Source organism: Pagrus major, chromosome 1, assembly GCF_040436345.1.
Source record: "Pagrus major chromosome 1, Pma_NU_1.0".
NCBI classification, from domain to species: domain Eukaryota; kingdom Metazoa; phylum Chordata; class Actinopteri; order Spariformes; family Sparidae; genus Pagrus; species Pagrus major.
Genome location: NC_133215.1, coordinates 7,109,777 through 7,132,320, shown reverse-complemented (window position 1 = coordinate 7,132,320; position 22,544 = coordinate 7,109,777). Strand labels below are relative to the sequence as shown.

The 22,544-nt window shown below is 44.2% G+C and overlaps 1 protein-coding gene across 1 annotated transcript in view; it reads right to left on the bottom strand.

Moving 5' to 3' along the window:
• Positions 1 to 22,090, bottom strand: part of mgat3b (beta-1,4-mannosyl-glycoprotein 4-beta-N-acetylglucosaminyltransferase b) — a 65,127-nt gene extending 43,037 nt beyond the window's left edge. The window contains exon 1 of the mRNA XM_073463416.1: positions 21,439 to 22,090. The gene's annotated coding sequence lies outside the window, so the exon portion shown is untranslated. The remainder of the gene's footprint in view (positions 1 to 21,438) is intronic.
• Positions 22,091 to 22,544: the final 454 nt, after the last annotated feature.

The following is a 22,544-nucleotide window of genomic DNA, read 5'->3' as shown; positions in this document are numbered from 1 at the left end:
AAGTTAAAGCAAAGTGTTACAAGGAAATGAGGAAGTGAGCCCTCGATTGAAGCAAGAGTTACAACAAACTGTACCTCAGATCCTCTGATTTACGAAACCATTTGGTTTGCCGTTAGACGCACGCACTGCGAGTATGTGCAGGCTGATTATCTGTCATTCATTTATGTTGATACAGTCCATATGAACACTTCCACCTGTCTGCAGGCTTTTATCTCCTGCTGGCTGATTTTATATTCGAGTCACGTTTCACCGTATGTCGTATATCCACTGATTGTGCCGTACAGCACGAAAGCAGAACAAGAGCAACGAGGGAGCTTGTGTTTTTGTGTCACACAGATATAGAAGTGTCAGAGCATATGTGCGTGTGAGAGGGAAGACAGATCTAACAGCATGTGTGCACACGAGAGACAGCCAACACAGTGTGTATGTGTGTGCGTGCACCAGCGCTCCGTGTTTTTTTAATTTATTTTTATCACATCTCAACTTCCTCTTTTGCCATCAGCTCTGCAGCTCTGCAAAACTCAACACGACCGTCCCTCCTGCTTGCAATCACTAAACGAGAGCTTTACGTTCGCACTTGTTAAGTCTTAGATCAGCTTTGGTCTTTTGGATTCAACAGAGCAAACTGAGCGTCGTGTTAACAGTAAAGCTGTAACAGTACAGAACATAAAATGAAGTCTGAGCTCAGTTTAGGGGGTCAAAGCATTGTTTATGCTTTCAGTACACAAAAATAATATTTATATGCTTTAAATTTGAAGAAATCTGACATTTAAGTCAATAAAATCAAGGTACTCATTGCAACATTTAACCAATACCCATGCAAAGGAACATCACAGCATGTTACTTAGTATGAGTGTGGTTGCAGACGTGCAGAGATCAGCGCTCCTGTGTCTTTTCTTATTGCTTTGCTCCTATCTAATATCAGTAGCGAGTATCTAAAATCAGTAGCGAGTAGGTGGTGAAGCCTCTTTCCGTGTATCCATTCTCTACACAAGCTAGGCTAACCTGACTAGCATGTGTACAATACACAACAACCAAAGCTCTCTGGGTAGAAGTGTTAATGTTATATTTCTACATATGCAAAAATTACTCAATGCAATTGGACAATAAAGGTAATAAACTTGTTTTACAGGCAACCATTACAACAAGTACAGCAAACACTACTTAACACACATCATGGAAAATATTGCCCTGCCCTTAACGGCAGGATAATCACACAGACATGCAAACAAAGCTGTATAAATCAGATAAGATAAGATGAAGCTAAACACCATGACACGCTGCTTTATAATCAGACAGGGTTGTAAAGCATCTGCAGTTTATGCTAGCTTCTCTGTGAGGCTGTGATACTGAGGCAAAGGGATGCTTTGAGCTAAATGCTAACATATGCATGCAGTGACAAACAACACACTGACGTGTAGACGGTACAATGTTTACCATGCTAAGCATCTTAGCTTAGTGTTTTAGCATGTTAACATTTGCTAAAAGCACTGAATATAAATTATAGACTTAGACTGGTTGTGTTCAAAGCTATAAAGGTGCAGTATGTAAAAAAAAATTGAGCTAGCATTATCAACATTATGTCAGCCCTGGCCTCTCCTTTCTCATAAAACCACTCCGAGGTCCCAATCCGGGCTGTAAACTGCACTGCTATCGGAGCTAACTCGCTAACAGCAGCTACAGTTAGCAGCAGTTAGTAGTTACTGTGGTGAGAACAGTGAGTATGAATTCAGGAGGTGGCCAGTTCTTACGCATTGCACTAGTTGATGGGAGTGTCATTAGTTATAAACCAAGGTTAAAGGTTAAAAGTCACACAATCAAAGGGATTACAATTACAAATTTGTAGCATAGCATTAAAAAATGCCCCACATTTTGAATTTATCAAATAGTTGTCACTCAAGACTGAGAATAGGCGATGTGGCCTGATAACAACATCACAATATTTCAGGTTATTTCTGAGATAATGATGTTCTTGACAATAAAACAAAAAGCTAAAAAATATTGAGCTCCTCTTGCAGGATTTTTTTACCCCCCTTCATACTCAACTGGATGCTTCTGCTTGCTGCTAGTTTACTGTGTTGCCCCTTTTTGTCTTCGCAGTCTTCTTGAACTTATGGTGACAAGTGATTTTATAGCTTGTAGGCCTCAAGGTGAACTATGGCACATTAAAAAAAGAAAAAGAAATCAGTGTGCTTGCTCATACAGATCTTTCTCTAATTGCCGGTGTGATTTTCCTCCGCGGTCATGAGAACGTTTAAGCCTCAAAATCGGGTAATGGGCCAGAAAAAGGTTAAGAAAACCGACGCCAATGTGAGACTGTGAACGCTGTCTGAGTGCTGTCCTGACAGCTGCATCTCTCACAGCTGGTTGAAGAAAACTGAAGCGCATTCTCGTCTCGCGTGATTCGGAATTAGCTAGATAAGAGACTTGCAAGCTGCAGAAAAGAAGAAAAAAAAATCCCCGTGCGTCTGCATCAAAACGACCGCACTCTCTCACGTGTTTGAGAGCGTCAGATGTATGTGGAGCTGGGAGAGATGAGAGGAAGCTAATGTGGACAAACAGTGTTAATATTCAGCGCTTATTAGAGAACAAGACCGCCGTTGATTCCAGTACAGTGCTTCTCATTATGTGTGAGTACGAGAGAGTGAGAGGGGAACAGAACATGAGAGAGAGCATTGTGGGGTCAAGCATAGGCCTGGGTACAGAATATTGTATATGTGTGTGTGTGTGTGTGTGTGTGTGGGGGGTGTGTGCACGTTCACTGGCTCGCCACTCTGTCTCCAAGATAGTGCTGTTGGAACACAATGAAGCCCATTCAACCCTGGAGCCACCTCCTGTCTCTAGAATAGTGCTGTATCACAGCTCCTGATGGGGTTACAACATGTACGTGTGTGTGAGTCTGACACACACACACACACGCACACACATGCGCTTACAGTCACATAATCCTCAATAAAGCCATCTTTGAATTGTCATTACGTTGATGTAATACCATCATGAGCAAATGTGACGACGGGCTGGCATGTCAGCCGGTGAATTATAATGACTTCAGACCTTTGTCGTGTAATGCCAGTGCAGCGCGAGGGGCGTTCATCACGTCGCGTGTAAAAACTCACACGGGGCGATTTAATGCCCCTCAAAGCTCATCAGTGACGGATACGTACACGTAAATACCCATTTTCATATATTAAAAACACAATATAGATATGAAAACATGTCCAGCTGCGGCTTTTAATAGCTGTAATCTCCCGCGACAACATGATGTATGGCTACATTATTATCTGTGAGTGTAATATGACAAGTTGACAGGCAGAGCCAGAAGAAGACTCGCATGAGGTAAAAGGTTCGAGTCAATACGCTGCCCGACACTTGACTGATAAGCCCGAGAGTTAATAAAAGGTTACAACCCAGAAAGAGGACGTATCTATTTCCAGATTGAACTGTAAGGAGTGGAGAGCGCTCGTCTTCTGCAGCAGCAGAGTCATTTGTCAGCGTTTCTCATACACATAACTTTATTTTGGAGGCCCACTCAGAAAAGATTGGCTCCCACCCACTAAGATTTCTTGGTGTTTTTGTGTTTATTTCTGCCTTTCGGAGCTGTGTGTGCGTGTGTGTGTGTGTGTGTGTGTGTGTGTGTGTGTGAAATGCAGATCAAAGCGCGGTCCGCTGCAGTGGTGCATTTATGTGCTATCATACTGGGGGAGAAAAGAGACTTGTCTAATCAGGAGTTGGAACTTGAATACAATGTGCCGATAGAAAAGTAGTGGGTTCCTACTTGTGGACCGTATGTAAGTACTCCGTAGAGGTAGTTCACTTGATTATTTCCATTTTATGTCCCTTTATACTTCTAGGCTTTTCAGAGGGGAAATACTACTTTATAGCCATGCTGGGAATGTTGGGTCAGTCTGTTTGGCCCAGACGGTGTTATCTACACTATTGGACACATTTTCTACACGACCCCCTGAGAATGAATCAGCAGCTTTGTTGATTTTTTTCACATGTCCAGATTTTGCAATATGTCCAATATGTTGATTTATAGTTCATGATCAGATTACTGCAAAATTATTGACATTCCCATCAGCCTCAGCTGCACTTTAGTTTAGTTTGTTTAGCAAATGCTAGCATGCTAAATCTCTAAACCGGGATGGTAAACATGGTAAACATTATGCCAGTTAAACATCAGCATGTTAGCATTTGTCGTTGTAAGCATGTTCCCAGGCTGACATTAGCATGTAGCTAAAGGCACCGCTGTGTTCAAGTACGGGTGCAGCCTCACAGCGAGGCTAAAGACACTTATTGTACACTTAACAATCTTCTTCCATCCTTTTGAAAACTCTGCCTACTAGTTACTTTATATCACATGGTCATCCAACATATTTGCATCTACCCAGCAGTGTGTAAAATGTGCAAACTCAGTGAACTAATTGGGGTTTTTTGAAGATTTTTCTCAATTTCTCAACATTACTTCAAGGAAACTTGTGGAAATTATTAGAAAATTACAGCCCCATACAAAAAGTCCTACCTAACAAATAACAATACTGTTGACTGTGACATGTATTCACCTGACGGGCCTGTTAGTCTCAGATTTCTATTTTATTGTCATAAAAACCCATGGACAACCAAAAGAAAGGGACAAATGATGTGCTACATGACATAATCCGCATTTTGTTTGGTCCTTTACTCACTTGTCAGTCAGGTAAGACAAACAATAGTCGCCCGCAGCAATATCTTCTTAAAGCATACACAAAATGACCCGTACACATTATTTACGCTGTCACTGAGAGTATCTTAGCTTACTGACAATGTATATAAAGGTGTGTAAGAGTGACCTCTTATCTCACACACCTTTTATAATGTGAGCTGGCTTCATGTGTGTAGTGTTTGACCTACATGCTCCAAATAGACACAAAGTCCCAAACACTCCTGATCTTTCACACGACCTTTCCTTTACAATCAGTCCTCCTTTCCCAATAATAGCTGCGGTTCCCTCACACCTATTCAGCTCTGCATTGTGTTGCTCCAGGTATCTACGACAGAGATACAGCGCCGGTGGGACAGGTGTCTGCTTACACAACCTTTACACAACAATGAAGCACCGGTGGAGTGAAACGTCAGGCAGAAACCTTCTGAGTTCAGTATTTGACTAGAGGCCGGGGAGGTGTGCTGCTCCGATAAAGGACTGACTCATACTGACTGATAATCACAGGTTAACCAACCACAGGATCAGGTCCAACTTAGCTCAAATTCCTTGAATATGTTTGGGGTATGATAACATCGGGGCCCGAGGTTACGCAATGTGTTCCTGGCTTTGTGTTTATTAAAAAATGCTGAACATGTGCTTCTTAAGATTAATCCTAACTTTGGTCAATAAATGTTAGGCCAAAGAACACAACCGCGGCTCTGCACATTTTATTAGATCGGACTTACGTGAGTCTCCTCTTTCTGTGTTTAAGAAAACAAGTTATAAGAATGTAAGGCAACGTCCACGCTGATACATTTTCATTTTAAACAAAAACTATCTCCAACCTGTTTCAGATCTAATCTCCATCCACGCTCACACCACTAAAAAACGGCATATCCCATGACCATTCAAATACAGTGGGCATGCAAGTGCAGGAGGAAACAGGAAGCAGGAAATACTACAAACTATCTTTTCATCTCTAACTTCTGTTTTAACTTTTCTAATATATGTTTCAGCTACCAGGGCTGGAAACAAATCAACAGATGATTTTTCCTGAATTCTGCTTTCTTAATTATTGTATTTTCACTGTCTTTCTAAATAGAGTTGCCAGTGGAGCGTATGGATTAAATACATACATGTGCTCTTTAAAGTACATTAGTGAAGCATCCATGTACTTGTCAGAGCTGCAGGTTTCATTATAACCACGAGTCACAGAGACAGTTCGAAAACAGACGGAAGTTTGGGAGACACTGTAAGTGATGAATGGATTTATGTCTCGCAGGTATAAAGCTGTAGCTCCGAAACAAACTCAAGTATCTTGTGATATTGATCCCAAACGGTCAAGTTTTAAAAACCTAAAACAACTGTCGATGCACCAAATCAATTTCACATTTTAAAGGTTGTTCTGAGATGCAGAAAACAAATATCTTTGCACAAGGCCATGACTATATTCCAGCGAGAAGACCATTAAATATGGCTAACAGCTCGGGGGAAAATAAATAAATAAATATACTAGTAGATTGTTTTTTTTGTAGGACTGAATGAAAATATGAAAATTATGATAATGTGATATTTGCTGGGTTTCTACCACACAAGCGTTTCCTTACATCTAGAAAATATTATTTTCTAGACCGGCGGCATTGCTGTGGCACCGCAAAGCTTCATTTATACATGTCGACACATTTTACTTTAAAATTGCAGCTCCGTATCACTCGGCTCTACTGCGGCTTCGATAACATTTCGATTATCAGTTCAGCCACTTTTGAGGTAACGCTGACCCAAATTTGGGAATATTTCAATCTCCATGTTTACACAGTGAGCTTGTGTCTTTTTATGCATCACTCAGAGATGCAGACGTACGTTTTTCAGCACTGATCAAAAGTCACGGACAGCCAGCAGCAATGCTTTAGTGCTCGACTGGAAATCGCCTCCCTGTAGTGAATCTAATCTTATCAACAGCGGAGTTGACTCAACCTCTGATCTTATGAGAGGATGTGTTAAACCATCAGCCCAACCCCCAGCTGCTCTAAACCAGGATCTCTGTGTGCGTGAGCTATTTATTTAACAAAGGCACATGACAGCAGTGTAACGCACACACACATACTCAGAAAATGATATGTTGGGTACAAGATGATGCCATGAGGAGACCGGGAAGTGTGATATGATGAATATTCCCTCGTCACTTCCCACCATTCTTATTAAAATGCATCAGCATGAATCCTCTCTATCACACACACACACACACACACACACACACACACACACACACACACACACACTGCAGCTCCTCCATTCTTGGCTTATAGACTAAATCAAATCGAAGCCTCAGGTGATTACAACGAATAAAAGGAGGGGACTGAAATGTAACACTTTTGCGAGCTCAGGTGATGATGTCATATAATACACGAGGTAAAATGTCATAAAAATCAATTCATGGTTTTTGGGCAAAATCCTTATGAATCAAGCACTAAATCAAATTCTCAACCTTTCAGAGATGTTTCATTTTAATAGGAAGAAAAAAAATATATAAAAAAACATCAAAATCTTTAATCGGCCGCAGGGTTTCACACTCTCGGTAGGTTTAACTGTAATCGTGGACCATGCGGTGGGAACCAGTCGGTGCTGATGAAGATAAAAAACATTTAATCACATTACTGATACCACAAATTAAAAATCTCTAACAGAGCATGTATTAATGATGTCTGAGTCGACGCCAGGCCTCCGGTTCGATCCTGATCTCGCGCAGCTGAACGGACACGACACTCGACCCGTTCCCAGCGTGCCACAGGAGAAGTGTTAATGTGTTAACAGAGTCCGTCCGCACGGTCACAGCATTTTTATGAGTGGAGGCAGCTGAATGTGGCGCTGGAACCCGACCTTTTATAACAACACAAAACAGATTTTTAAAATGTTGGTTCAATGTCAACTGACTCATCTTGTGCAGAGTGTCACGTCACGTCGTACACAGCTGTAAGAAAACCAAAGCCTCAGTGTGTTTTAATCTTTACAGCGGGCAGCGTGTACGTCTGCTGATGAAAGTATTTAAGATTAACCTACTGTCAAAATAAGAGCATTAATGTGTGGGAAAGAGTGTGAATCCCATCAGCTTAACTCGGTCTACACTGCTGGTACTGCGAACACAGTGACCGCTGACAAATGAATGCACTGACAGGAAGTAGCAGCCAAGCATGCAAGCAACTCTAGCATTAGCAGCTAATGCTACCTCAAACTGGCCCCTGACTTCTCACAGTTACTGAAGCTGTTTGATTTACACCAAGTGTCAACCCACCCATTGATTTGTGAACCACCACCCTCCGCCATCTTGGTTTTTTAAAGCCAGATGTGACCATATTTGGATGAGAGAGATGGAGCTGGGGAGGATATCCTGATTGGATCTTGTCGATCACAAGCAAAACCTACTTTATTGCTTATTTTACTCTAAATGGGACCATAACTACAAAACAAACATCATGTTGTATTTAAGAAGACCTGAAACTAGAAATCGAGACCATAGACTCACAAAGCTGAGGGACGAGTCCGTGTGGCACATTTGAAATAAAAATGGAGGAAGTAAGTGATTTATTTTAGTCGCACTGTTATTATTTAAAAAGTAAAAAATAACACATTCTGGTTGCGGCGTTTGTGTCGGATCACGGGCTGTAGATCTCTACTGATTACCTCACTGAAATCTGGTAATGATGGAGATCGTTTACAGCTGCATGTGGGATTAAGTAGACCTAATGAGACCACTGGCGCTATAAATACAGTATCAGGCTACAGTTTCTTCCTGCTATTCTTTCCGGTGACAGGTTTGAAGGATGGCGGCGCTCAGGGAGTTATTCACAGTTGATGAAGAGCGCGTCTACATACCTTCATGGCAAACTGTGGGAGGCTAAAAATATGAAACCGTGTGGATCCAAAAGGGTATATTTTGTGGCTCATTAACAGTCTATGATAGTATCAAGACACTGCCCTCATAATGTGTATCTTCTGTCCTATCATTTCCTGTTTGCACACTACTGTACACTGTCAAATGAAGACGAAAAAGTTCTCCAAAAATGCGAAGCAATTGTCGGATATCAGTGAAAGAAATGCCCATCACACTGTCCCAGAGTCCATGGGGACATCTTCAAATTGCTGTTTTTATCTGACCAACAGCACAGACCCTGAAAGTATTTCATTTACGTTAATATAAAACCCAAAGAGGCAGCAGATCCTCACATTTGCAAAGCTGGTCCCAGCCAATGTTTGGCATTTTTGCCAAACAAAGAATCAATTACCAGATTTGTTGTCTGATCAATTATCCGAGGAGCAGACTAATCGTTTTGGCACCCACATAATTCTGCCTTTGTCCGTGTGCATTGTATCAGTCTTGACCCCTTCGCAGAGTTTTATGCATCTGCCCTGATGTCTCCATGCCCCCGAATACAAAAGCACCTCGCTGCTATCAAGGCTTTCCTCCCGGCTGCAGCCTGCCGCTGGGGCGGGCACGAGTGTTGGGGGACGCACGCAGAATAAACAGTGTAATCAAGTGGGAGGAACTCCACCGAGATTCAGCAAGGAGAACAGATGGATGGACCACACACACACACACACACACACACACATACACACATTCACAGAATTAGATATTAAGATCCAGAGCAGTGGAGTCGTTTCTGCACAGTGTAGCACGAAGCCTACAAGAGGGGCTTTCCTGGGCAAACGGAGGTGAAGCAGAGGTTTTGCAGCCTCCTGAGGCAGTGTGTGTGTGTGTGTGTGTGTGTGTGTGTGTGTGTGTTTGGTAAGCACTGGGCCACTTTCCCAGATGAGATTCTCTGCTGCAGGATAATCCTGATGAAAATGTCTTTCCTCCCACCCCCCCCTCTCCTCTCTCCATCCGTCCGTCCATCCTAGCGACCATCCGCAGACAAACAGTTGGCGGGCCGCCCTCGCTCTCCCTCTCCCACCTTTGTTCACATCTCACCTCCCTCGCACTACGACTGACAGGCTCCTCATTGACGTCGGTATCTCTCAACAGCCAAAAAGAAAAAAGTAATGTGATGACTGCATCATTGTCATTTCTGCTGAAGGCTGAGCTGCTTTTCTTGTTAAAATGAATCATAAGTACGCCCCCAACCTTCTTCTTCAGTCTTCTGTCTGCAGCTTTGACCTTGGTCCTCATTGATCTTTCCAGATTCTTCTCTTCTTTTCTGCTCTCCAGCACATACTTGAGTGCTTGTTATGAGCAACCTAATGCTGGTAAAAGCAAAGCCTCCCCTCTCTGTCTAGCGCTCACGCTATATGCTATAGTGCTTTCTAGAAAATGCGCGTTGTTCTTCACACCTAGCTGGATTTGACATGTGAAAAACAGTCTTCATTCTTGCGCTCAGGGAAACGGCGCGAGCATCGTCTGCTATTTTAAGCCAGTTTTTCAGAGTCATTTAAGGATACGCTGCAGGCTCGCAGGAGGCAATAAAACACAAGTGCGTCAAAAGTGTGCCTGTTGCACGGAGACAACCTTCGAACCAACGACAGATGCACATGTTAAAAAAACACGGAAAGGAAAATAACCTTCTCACTGGTTACTGACCTCTCTCCCACTTCCTCTTCTTCTCTACTTTGGACTGTAAATCCACATAAAAGCGTCATCAGATCCGGCTTGAACGGCATTCAAAAATAATTCTCAGAGTCTGATTAAACCAGCTTGACGTATCAGATTTGCAGCACGAGGACAGATAGTGTTACCAAGGTTGTCATTACATCCGGTTGGCATTTGCAGGTCAGAAGACATCTTAGTTATAACTAGGCCTGGTATATTAGTATTATCAGGAGTTAGGGTACTCAGAAATGTCATAACTAGAGTGACACTATCTATTCTAGGTGCCGTATCGTAGGCAACTGGACTTGTTTCAGTTTCTTGAAGATTTCTCACCCCTCATCCCAAGAGGCTCAGTTCTAACTAACTGGAGGGGAGTTGCAGGGTTTTAACCTCTGTGTGGGAGTGTCCTTACTTAAATCTAACACACGACACAGGCAGAAATGTTCATTGACGAAGTAATGTTCGAAAGACTTCCTTCCTCATGTTCTGACGTATCATGTGATGGTTTTTCCTGGATGTTACAGCAACAGGCGACCAAATGTAACGCACCGTGAGCACCTTGAGTTAAATTACAGATTTCACTGGCTTTAAACATTATTGGAAACACTTGGGATAATTCAAGTAGACAACTTAAAATATAAAAAATATGTCCTTCACTTTCAGTTTGAACATCCTTTCAAAAAATGGAAAATGGAAAAACAAAAAGTTAACTTTCATTTTGAGTCCTCTTTGCTGTTTCCACTTTTGTGACTCTGCACCATGAACCAAACATGCGGCTGGCTTTATTATTCTAGCACTTTCTTTTTGCTGTGTAGGAGTGCAGGTGCAGATAAAGAAAATATGTGAACTCATGCACATTTGTCCTTGATGGCAACTGCTGAAAGATTTACTGGAAAGAATACAGTCCAGTCATTCCAGTGGTACGTGTGTGATGTCAGTACATCGATTTGCTTTAAATGCTTTTGAAACCGTCGTAAGGTTCAGCCACATTCAGCCCATTTTCGACCGAGATGAACGGATAGCAGATGCAAATCAGCAAAACTGTCAGCAAAACTTTCCCTCCCCTAATGTTTTGTCCTGCATTACACAAATGCAACCCATCTGGTACCTCACACAGGCTCAACTCACAACAAAATTATCTGCATATTCATCTTTGACCCATGCATGACTTGTGCTTCATTTCAAATTGGCTCCCCCCATGAATTGTGTGGCAGTGGTACGCTCCGGCACTGTAGGCTCAATAAACACACATGCTGGGTCGAGCACAGGTCAGGACCATTTTCTCTCCCCGCTAGGTGGGTCTCCCGAGGTCTCGCTGGCGGGACGCGACTGTAAGGTGACACTGAGGTGACCAAGACGGGGGGGAAGGAAAAAAGAGAGAGGGACGAGAGAGGCTGCAGGGCATGCAGAGAAAGAGAGCGAGAGAGAGAGAGAGACATCCTCAAGGACAGACAACTTCTATTTTGGCCTGGTGGTAAACTGGCCTTGGCTGTCTGACAGGAGTGCGACACAGTGGCGGTGTGTGAGAGTGGATGATGGAGGGGGGGGGAGCCTGGGTCACGGAGGGAGAATCTGCCATTTTTAGAAAGGGGGAGCACCCTCCGAACAGCAGGAGGGGAGGAGGAGGGGGGACAGCATGGAGGGAGAGAGTAAAGGGAAGGAAAAGCTATGCTATGCTGGTCCGTCAACGCTCGGACAAACAGCAGCGGTGTGTGGAGCGCTCTTCATCCACCCCCACAAAAAGCCCAGCCACACTTAGTTTGGCCTGCCAGAACAGAAATTCATACTTCATCATCACAACTGCTGCCCCCTCAAGACCCTGCCTGAGAGGCCGAGTGTGTTTATGGATGTGTGTGAGAGATTATGTAGGGTGTTATTGAGTGGGACTAACTGCATTGCAAAGTCTGTGCTTTATGTAGACTACAACAGGGCCAGAATCTCACAGTATACGGCCGCTGGCTGCTGTTGCTGCGTTGTTTCTCTTAAGCACATCGACCAAAGTCCGTCATTTTTATGTTGTCCGGCAAATATTATGAGATCGGTTCAGCACCTGTAGGATTAGTGGTCTTTACAGGCCGGTAGACGGCACGCAGGCAAGGTCACGGTTTAGACACAGAATGCTAAACGCTGCGGTGAAAAGCCCAAAACTGTGACAATGGACGACCTAGTCTTCAGCGAGCACCTCCTGAGAGACACAAATAGAAGACAAATCCAACGAGTAAATCGTTTTCTTAATAATGAAAGCCTCATTATTATGATAATTGGGGTGTAACAATACAGGTTGTCATACGCTGTACGGATTCTAAAGCACCCCTGGGACAACGCTGTGATTCGGAAGCTGAGAAATTTGACAGAGGGAGAAAAATTACAAAACATTCAGGAAACGGCACAGAAGCCTTAATAGACCGAGCAACAACACGACGACGTGCGTCAACACAATCAGAAACCACACGACCACACTAAAATCCTCTCAGCTTAACATAACAAGTTAAAATATTATCATGATGACTGACACATGCAAATTAAGGCTTATAAGAAACAAGATTTAAATACTGAGCGTTCATTCTCAGGGTGGGAAATAGTGCTTTGACATGTGTAGGATGCTTTTGAAAGCTTTGAAATTAAAAAAACCTAGTTAAAAAGGTCACAAAATACAAAATAACAGAGCTACATCTTACAATATGGGATGTATTAATACACCAGTATGAAAAACTGTCTCCATTTCTGATTGAAGTGGTGAAAAGGTGTTGAAGAATCTGGTACGTGGACTCTGAGTTAAGACTTTGTCAAGCCGTACTGGTTACGTTCAAGAAAAACTTCAACATCAGCTTATACATCAAAGAACTGCATCTTTCTCAGGCATTTTAGAAATCATCAGGAGAAAGATATCCGACTCTTTTCACTCTTATTGTTGATTTAGACATCGATTCATCGCAACTTATTACAATAACAGAAGACACCTATAAATATCAATACGCCGCCCTGCTCTCACACAGCTGCAGATGCTCGCGGTGTCATCTCGCATCAAAATCCCTTTCATCAGCTCAGCCTGCTGTCATGTTGTCACCCTAAAGTGGAACTAATGGCTGATGTTTCCTGCATCAAAATCTGGCTCGTGTAAACAAGCGATGCTGCCAAACAAGCCGGTCCGGGCATCATTTAAAAAAGTTATAATACCGATACCAGCAGAGTTCTTCTATTGATTGCTTTGACCACACCTCAGACTGTTTGGGTTATAGCTGCTGTGGTTATCGGCCAATCACGTCACATTAATGCTTGTGGCAATCAGCTGCAAGAAAAAACAAAAAAATAGTCTTTTTTTTATTTAACTGAGTACAAAAAGGATCAAATTCACGTATTGCCTAACTGGGAAAATTCAATAGTAGTGGGTTACTTAGGAATTGATCGCCGATACCGAGCCCCACAAACGACTGGAGGTGTTGTCACTATCCATCAGTGTCACGTCACTCTTTTAAGTAACTGCCTAGTGCTGCTAACTGTAGCTGCTGTTAGCTAGTTAGCTTGGTTAGCAGTGCATCTAGTGAACCAGACAGGCCGGGGCTAGCTGGTTGGCATGCAAACTTCTCTGCAACACTATACATAGATGTCACAATGTCGAAAGTGCTATTTTTCCACATTCTGTTGGTTATTCTGATCTAATTTTTGCACCAGCAGCCTATATCGGACAAACATGGTTATCTGACATCTTATCACTGAGTAGGTGGTTATAAACCAGGCTATAATGCCTTTTGAATCTGCACAGCGCAGCTCAACCATCATTAACTGAAGTAAGACAACACATCTTTTGCATTTAACAAAGATGCATTTACATTCTGCATCGAGCTCATTTACATCCACTCTGCCCAATTTACTACCATGCAAAACTGTTAAGTGAACAGTTTAAGGTTCCTGGGAGTCACAAAAATCGTATCTCCACCCAGGTAAAACAAATAAATAAAAGCACAGATAAACCTTTCCAGGGCAGAGGTAGAAAGTATCCTGACTGAAACATTAAGAATCGGCATAGTTTGTGCAAGGGCAGAGACAGGAAGTTTCTGCAGTGGGTGATAAAGCCACCCAGAGCATCCTTGATACCCATCTACCAAACATCAGCAATAACGCTGAAGTGAGGTGTCTGCACGGAGCCCAACGGATATACGAAATATCAACACGCACCCCAGCCACAGCCTGTTCGCCCTGCTGCCAAGAGATACAGAAGTATCTGCTGTGAAGGCGCTTCTTTCCTCAGAGACTTGATATAAAACCCCCGCGTTGCAAAATAATGAATACATGAACCTTGAACCTTGTGTACGAGGTGTGTAGGCAGACAGAGAGAGATATTGCAAACTTTTTCTGGATGCCTGAGTCAGTGTGTGTGGCTGTGTGCAGAAAGAGATGTCAAAAAATAGGGAAAGAGATGTATGTCATGTGTCTGATTCTCTCTTCAGGAATAGTGTGAGCGCAGCCAGAAGCCTACACCGGTGTGTGCCTGAGTAGTGTGAGTGTGTGTCTTTGTGTGTGTGCAGATGCCAGATCAGAGGTGGAACACAGCTTAATTCCCCCAGCAGCGGCAGCCGGCTGTGCTCGCCTCTACGTAACCCGTTGGTTGGGGATAGCACGGCGCTGTTTGTCCATCCTGGAGACCGGGATGACCCCGCCTGAACCGCGGAGATTACACACAACGGTGGTAATGATGCACACAGCGGCTAGTTCTGCTGTATGATCCAGGTCAATGGAAGGGCAACAGTCAACACTCATGTCGCTTCATGTGTTTTTGTTCTCTTCCTTCACACTCCACTGAGCTATGTCTTGTAATTACTTTAGCGCTCACCAGGAAAAAAAAAACCCTCTGTGTCCCGGTGCTGAAAACATCCCTTTGTCCCACAGACTTCCAGAGGAATAAAGCAAACCTTAATGCCAAAAAACCTCCCCGGGCAGGAAGTAACACTAGCTTCTGGGACAAATATGGCCATTCTTCAGCTTCACTCAACCTTTGCTCTAATTTCTCCACCCTGCAGGTTTCATTGTGGATACACAGGTAAGATCGAATTACAGAAACCATAGATGAGCCATCTATACGTTGCATTTCTTTCAAAGATTATTCTGCTGCTGCTCCAGTTTAAGTCAGCTCAGCAACCACGTCTTAAAAAGTGAATCGGATCCATTTGTGTTTCATCTACAGCGGCTGCTCGAGGCCATTAACTTTAAACTTCAGGGGGCTCCAGGAAGACAATGTGCACCCTGAGAGACTGGTTTCAGTTTCTAGATTACAGATTCATGAAATTTAAAGCAGAAATCACCTACAGTCACATCAACAGCCTCTCCTCTGTATCAGTTTAATCATGTGGAAACTGCTGCGGATATCTTTTAAAGTTGATTTCAGATATTCTGTCAAGTTTCCTTCAGTAGTTTAACTGCTGGACTGAAATGTTTCAGATGTTTCGCTGAAACGTCCAGACTCACTGCACTGAAGGATTCAAGTTTCCACATCACACTTGTTGCACACTGGACCTGATCGTCTTCCAGACTAGCTGCAGTGTCACTGCTCATAAGAACACATATGTAAGATTTGGCCAGCTGTTAAAAAACAAAAAGGGGGCAGCATGTCTGCAGAGTCACTGCTTACTGCTGCTAACTGCAGCTGCTGTTAGCTAGTTAGCTTGGTTGGCAGTGCATCTAGTGAACCAGACAGGCCGGGGCTAGCTGATTAGCATGCAAACTTCTCTGCAACACTATACATAGATGTCACAATGTAAAAGTGCTATTTTTCCACATTCTGTTGGTTATTTTGATCTAATTTTTGAATGTTTCCAACTAAAACTCTTACACCTTTAAACTGAGATGTAATGTGAGCACAGAGAAACCTCGAATGACAAAATATATTGGACAAACATCATTATCTGTCATCTTATCACTGAGTAGGTAGTTATAAACCAGGCTATAATGCCTTTTGAATCTGCACAGTGCAGCTCATCAACACATCTTTTGCATTTAACAAAGATGCATTTACATTCTGCATCGAGCTTATTTACATCCACTCTGCCCAATTTACTACCATGCAAAACTGTCTTCATGGCTCTCTGCTGTCCTTCACTGGTGTTCACACACTGCAAGATATCAGATGTCTGCATCCATCTGCTTACAACAACAACAAGCCCGCTTTGTGGTCATTTCCTGCAGACTTACTTCCTACAAAGTGTAATATGTTTGACTTGGAACGACCTCCGAATGGATTTTAAACAGCACGAGTCTTCACCTTCCTCAACCAAAATAAAATAAACCCTCCGACCAACGAAGTCAAAGTTTGAAGCGTTAAACATCTTGATCTGATTGAAGCCTTTGAGTTTTGAAATCGGCATGCTACGATCACAAGAAGTCTGACATGTGGGCGACTCACATCTAACATCTGATTTCTTATGAAAAAAAAACAGTCCTTTACTGGGAAAGCCTGCAAAACAGGATGCTGTGGAAGGGGAAGAAGCTGCTGATCTCCCTGCGTGCCCAGATCACCTCTGGCAACGTTAACTGACGGCCTCTTTGTGTGCCAGCGGAGCCATTTGTTTTGGCCTTGCAACTTAAGTCGCAGGCGGTGAAAAGAGGGAACGACATAATGAAATTGCTGTGTGAGAGAAGAAAAGGAAGAGAGGGTGTAAGAGCTGTTTGTACGGGGGTGATTAAACAAATAGAAAAACAGCGTAAAGCTGCATGTGACAGTTTAATGAGACAAGAAGACTGGTATGGAGTAATATAATAACCACTTTAACAGCAATCATTTCTTTTGACACATTAATTCTTAATACCTTCAGAGGCATTGACAACAGTGACGGTGCCGACTCGAAGGTGAGACTGAGAGAGAGAGAGACACTCAGCGCTGATATCTGGGCATCAAACTGTCACCCTGCACATGTCCAAAATAAACAAATATGTGAAGTAAAATATGATCAGAGTTGTGAAAGAGCATCAGTATTCCAAACATGACGACCAAAGCTTCCTTTTCTATTTTTGGGGGAAAGACAGAAACCCCCGCAGGACCACAAGCTAAGTTTGTTATCTACTGACAGCACAACGCAAAGGCAGATGCAGCCGGACAGATTATCTATCATCTGTCCAACTGTCTTAAAGGAGTAGTTTGACATTTTGGGACTCAGCGTTGTTCAGCTTTCATGACGAGAGCTCTACGAGAAGATTGATACCTCTGTCGTATCAGTACAGTGAACGCAACTAAAGTTTAACAACGTCAATTCACCGTTCGCAGGGGGAGTCACTGGACTACTTCTCAGCTGAGAATCCAGGAAGTTACTGGTCCCGGCCAAGAAATATCCTGGCACATGATCCTCCATTTAACGACGGACAGACTCTTTCACACTTGGGATTTTTCTTTTTACAGATTAAACAAAGGGAATATAACATTTTAATCAGTGAGCTTGAGTAACAGTCAACATGTGAGCTGGCGGGGGGAATTTGTTACCTTAGGACAGACTCAGGCTCGCAGTGTCAGCCCCTAGTTTACAGTGTTTTTGTGAAGCTCTTTCCAGCTTCATATTTACTAGAGGTTGACCCATTGTGGATTTTTAAAGGCCAGCAGAATAACGATAGTTTGGAGCAAAAATATCTGTTTTTCTGAAACCAATAGTTGGAAATAGTCCTGTTTGACCTTTAATTTGACATACAATGTTTGCCAAAATGCTGGACTAGTCCTTTAAATGCCATATACTGTATAATATATGTAATGAAGAAACTTAGAGGGTCTTACTCAATACTAGGGATAAGTAACTACACCATTACCTGTATCTGTACCTGTTCAACCAACTAAATTACAGTATCTGGATCCGTAACGGACGTCGGTAGGGCTTAGACCAAAAGTGGGCGGGGCTAAGCAGCCATTTTTAAGCAGGACATTTATAAGGGTTGATCAGAAGTTGCTATATTTATTATTTATTGGAAAACTATTTACTGAACAGCCTCAGAACTGGGATTCAGATCATGTTTTTGATCACAGGGTTGAGTTACATCCATACCAGATGACCGTTTCTCATACACTCTGCATCTCCTCTTGTTTTTTAATTCACTATTTTTGTCTCTACGATACAGATTCATGTCGTGCCAATCCAGCTGATTTGAAGTGAATTTGAGGGAGTGTGAAAGAGAGAAGGAGGAGGAATCACAGGAGTGTGTTCTTAATCAGATCTGGCAAAAGAAGTGAGGCTTCAGCTGCGGGGCTCAGGTGGATCTCTGGAGTCCACACACTCTTTCAGACACACGTCTGGATAACATCCCACCCCCCGTCCTCCCCTCCAAGCCTGCTCCGTCTCTCCTCTCTCTCTGCTCTTTTCCTTTTTTATCCTTCAGTCCTTCTATCCCTCCATCCATCCATTCTTCATCTTTACATTTGACTCCCTGCATCTCCCCGTTTTGACTCTAATGCACTCACACATAGACTCACATGAATGACGTCACTTTACTGTGATGCAGCCATTAAAACCAGGAAAAGACAACACTTAAACCTCATCATGATGTAACAATATCCAACACTTTAAGACAATATATGGTCTCATATCGAGATATAACATCAGTATGTTGCCTCGCCCTGATTCAAGTGTGACAACAGTGTCAGTCGCCCACTGTGGCATCAAAAAATCTGAAAGAGCCCAGTGCAGCCCCACAGCTCCCCTTCACACACACAGACACACACGAGCCCACTGCCCTGTCTCTCAGCATCAGCATCACTGCAAGGCGAAAAAGGCCAGCGACCCCATGAGACGTGGTCTTTGTTGATGTTGTTGTTTTGAAACGTGGAGGATCTGGGCTGCTGGCCGGGTTCACTGTGTCGACCATTTGAAGCCACGGCGAGATAACCACAGAGAAGCAGAGCAGCAGCGGCGGCACATGGAGTCGCAGGGCCTGTACCTTCTGCTCTATGCTGCTGCACACGTATTGAAGTATAAACTTCCTGCTTTCAACGAGCTCAAATTCTTTCCTGCTCTGCTCTCTTTACTGACTGGCGGGTACGGATCCAGGACCAATTTACTGTCCAAACAAGTCAAAACTCATCCGGCTGCCATTTCATCCAAAAAAAAAAAAAGCTGCTGGAGCAAATTAAACGTGGTTTGTCTTCTTGCACAAAGCAGACACACACTGATCTGCCTTGGAGCAACACCAGGTTGTCAAATAATTACCTCCACCAGACGTGCATCTTTAAAAACCTGGATTCATCGCGAGGGAACGCACTGAGCATGCTCAGCAGCGACGCCGGTTCACACATTCACACCTGGGAGCTGCCAGGTACAACGACAGACTGCTACTGTTGCACCAACGAGCCAGTCTAATAGAATCATCGCTGATTAATTTCCCTTGCTCAAGGGCAGCAAGTCAAGGGAAAGAGAAAGAGGTTTATGTTTACACTCGGCTGCCAGATTATTCCAGCGTTTCTCAACAGTCACAGTCTTCATCTGCTCCACTATAAACCTCCAGGCTTCCACCACTCCCCCGTTCATTTGCACTAAATATGCACTTAACCGCCTATCAGGGATAAGCTTACTCAAGCCCTCATCTGCTCAAAACCCATCTGGGACCCCGGATCAATACCTGACCCCCAAACAGCGACCAGGGAGCCCAGCCCAGCTCTCGCGGGAAATTAGAAATGGATTCGACAGACAGGACGGTGTTGTGCTTTGGTTTGACTAGATGGGAGATGAAAATGTTTTTTGTCAGCGAGGCTCGCGGTCGCTGCATGTGGAAGACAACCGCCCGAGGCAGGGTGATTCAGACGAGGTGAGGTGACGTGTAGCAGGGATTTCCTCTGGGCTGGAAGACGGAGCACCGACGAGGCCGAGTGCTGCCATCGGTTCAGGCGTTCTGGGAGAGGTGATGTGTGAAAATGAAGGACTAGAACCGCGGAACATGAATACATTAAACACCTTATAAGACCGTGGATTCATCCGAAACAGGAATCAAAAACCCAAATCCTCGCAGCGTTAATCCACAGAGCCACTCAGAACTGCCAGGTCATGTCGAGTCCTTCGTTAAGACGAGTCAAGTTAAGGATCCGGTCTTCATTAAGAGAAAAGGCAAGGTATTACTCCCCAGAGCTCCTGGTGTCACTATTTTGGTCGCACACGCTCCAAAAAATCTGTCAAATGCGACTAAACATTTTAATTGGTCGCACCAGTGCGCCTGAAATTCAGCAGGTCAGATTAAAAATTCAAATGTATCCTGTTGAGGAAACAAATTGTGTGTAAATGTTTTATTAGGTAAAACCTAAATGACACATCAGTTCAACCAGTGTAGAGATTTTGTCTAGAGCCCTGAATACTGACAGTACAGGCACAGTTATCCAACCTGTTCAAAAAGTGTTACGTATTATTATTATTTATTAAATTTCAGTATAATAACTGTTGATATTCAGTGAATTAATCACCTTTGAGCAGTGAAATACTGACAGCCAGACTAAAACTAGCTACCAGACTAAACAAGCCTTTCACTTCCAAGTTCAAGTTCGGTCTCAAGTCATTTATCTTTTTCTGTCGAGTCATCTGAACAGTGCCTCGAGTCACAATGGCTCTGGTCTCTGGTTTGAGTCCTGTATTGTGCGGGTGATAGATTACGAGACAATGGGCCCCTGGGCGCTGACATGTACAAGGCCCCCAGTCCTCCTACACAGGAGCAAGACACATACATTAAAAATACATTTAATTCTGGTAGTTTGTGCGTCTTTCTTGTCGTTTTAAGTCTCATCGTGGTCGTTCTGTGTCTCTGTCAGTGACATTTCGGCCCCTGACCCCTTGGCCCTCTGAGCCCGTGCCTGTCCACCAGTCATCCACGGTCCTGGTACTCCTTCTGTCATTAAAACTAAACCTCACCAGGCCTTTAACATCACAGCCACACCAGGTGACATCAGCTATAGGCTGCTCCATCTCAAATAAAAAAGGCCATCTGTTCATTCCCATCTATACTACCCGAATTCATCAGAAGCCACGCACACACGCACACGCGCGCGCTGATACACCCCCTCCTCTACATTACAGGTCTGACACTGTACGTGCAGAGGCAGAGGGGTCTTCACGTCACAAGCCTTCCTGCTCCCTCCTCCACCCCCCTCTGCACAATAACCTCCACATCCCCGGAATACATCCACAATACTCATGTAAAAAAAAAACAGCAGAGCATCTCCTCTTACCCATCTGTGCCTGTGTCGGATGTCTTTCAGAGGTTCATGGTGGATGAGAGCCCTGCTGATCTGATTCTAGTCTGCTGGTTTTGCTGCAGGAGCCGCTAAGCCATCGCATTGGTGATGCTGGAGTCTCGGTGGTAACCGGGGGGCCGGGGTCTCTCCCTCTCTCTCTCCCTCTCTGTGTGTGCCTTTGAGCCGGGTTCACTCTCCAGTCATCTCTCGCAGTGTTTACTCCCACCACCCCCCCACCCCCCGCTCGTCTTCCTTCTGGTTTGATCCACCGGATCGGTCGCGCCGATGATCGTCCCGAGCAGGACTTAACAGTCGGATCCAGTCGGTTCGGTAGTGATGGCACAGCCCTCCCTCTCTCCCTTTGCCTCTCGATGCTTGTTAACCACGAAAGAGGCGAGAGCGGAGGAGATTCTCACAATTAAAAGAGAGTAAACAGAAAACACCGAGCTGCTGCGGTGCGCAAAGAGGGGATGAGCCGATTTCGGGTGCAGGAAAAGGATGGAGATGGAGATGGAGAGATGAGGAGGGACACGGGGTTGGCGGTGGGGGGTGATCGCCGCTGTCTGCCGTCCTATTCGCCGTTTTTCTGTCGTGTTTACGAGCCGCTGTCGCCTCCTCCCCTCCAGTCGTCTCTATCTCCCACTCCGTGATGCGTCTCTCTCGCTCTTCCGTCCTCCGCGCTGCGCTCTGCGCCCGGCGTGACGCCTTTTCCGCTCGTAAGAAAATAAGATCCCCCCCCTCTCTGCTGCTCTCTTCTCCTTTTCACTTCTTTCTCATCATCTTCCCTCTCTCTCGATCAGACAGGCTGCATGAAGGAGGGAGGAGGGGGGGAGGTGTGTGTATGTATGTGTGTGTGTGTGTGTGTGTGTGTGTGTAAGTGAAAGAAAAACGGAGGCAGTGGAGGAGGAGGAGCCCCCGCGAGAAGAGAGCTCCTCCCCGTTATGCTGCTTATCAGCGGAGGACGAGGGGGGCGCCCATCATGTAGGGGAGGGAGATATAAAAAGAGGAAATATGAGAGAGGAGGGGTGGTGCTGGTGGAGAGCAGTCTGCAGAGGTCTGAAACCGAGGAGGCTGCTATTATTAATGCTGCCACTTCCCCT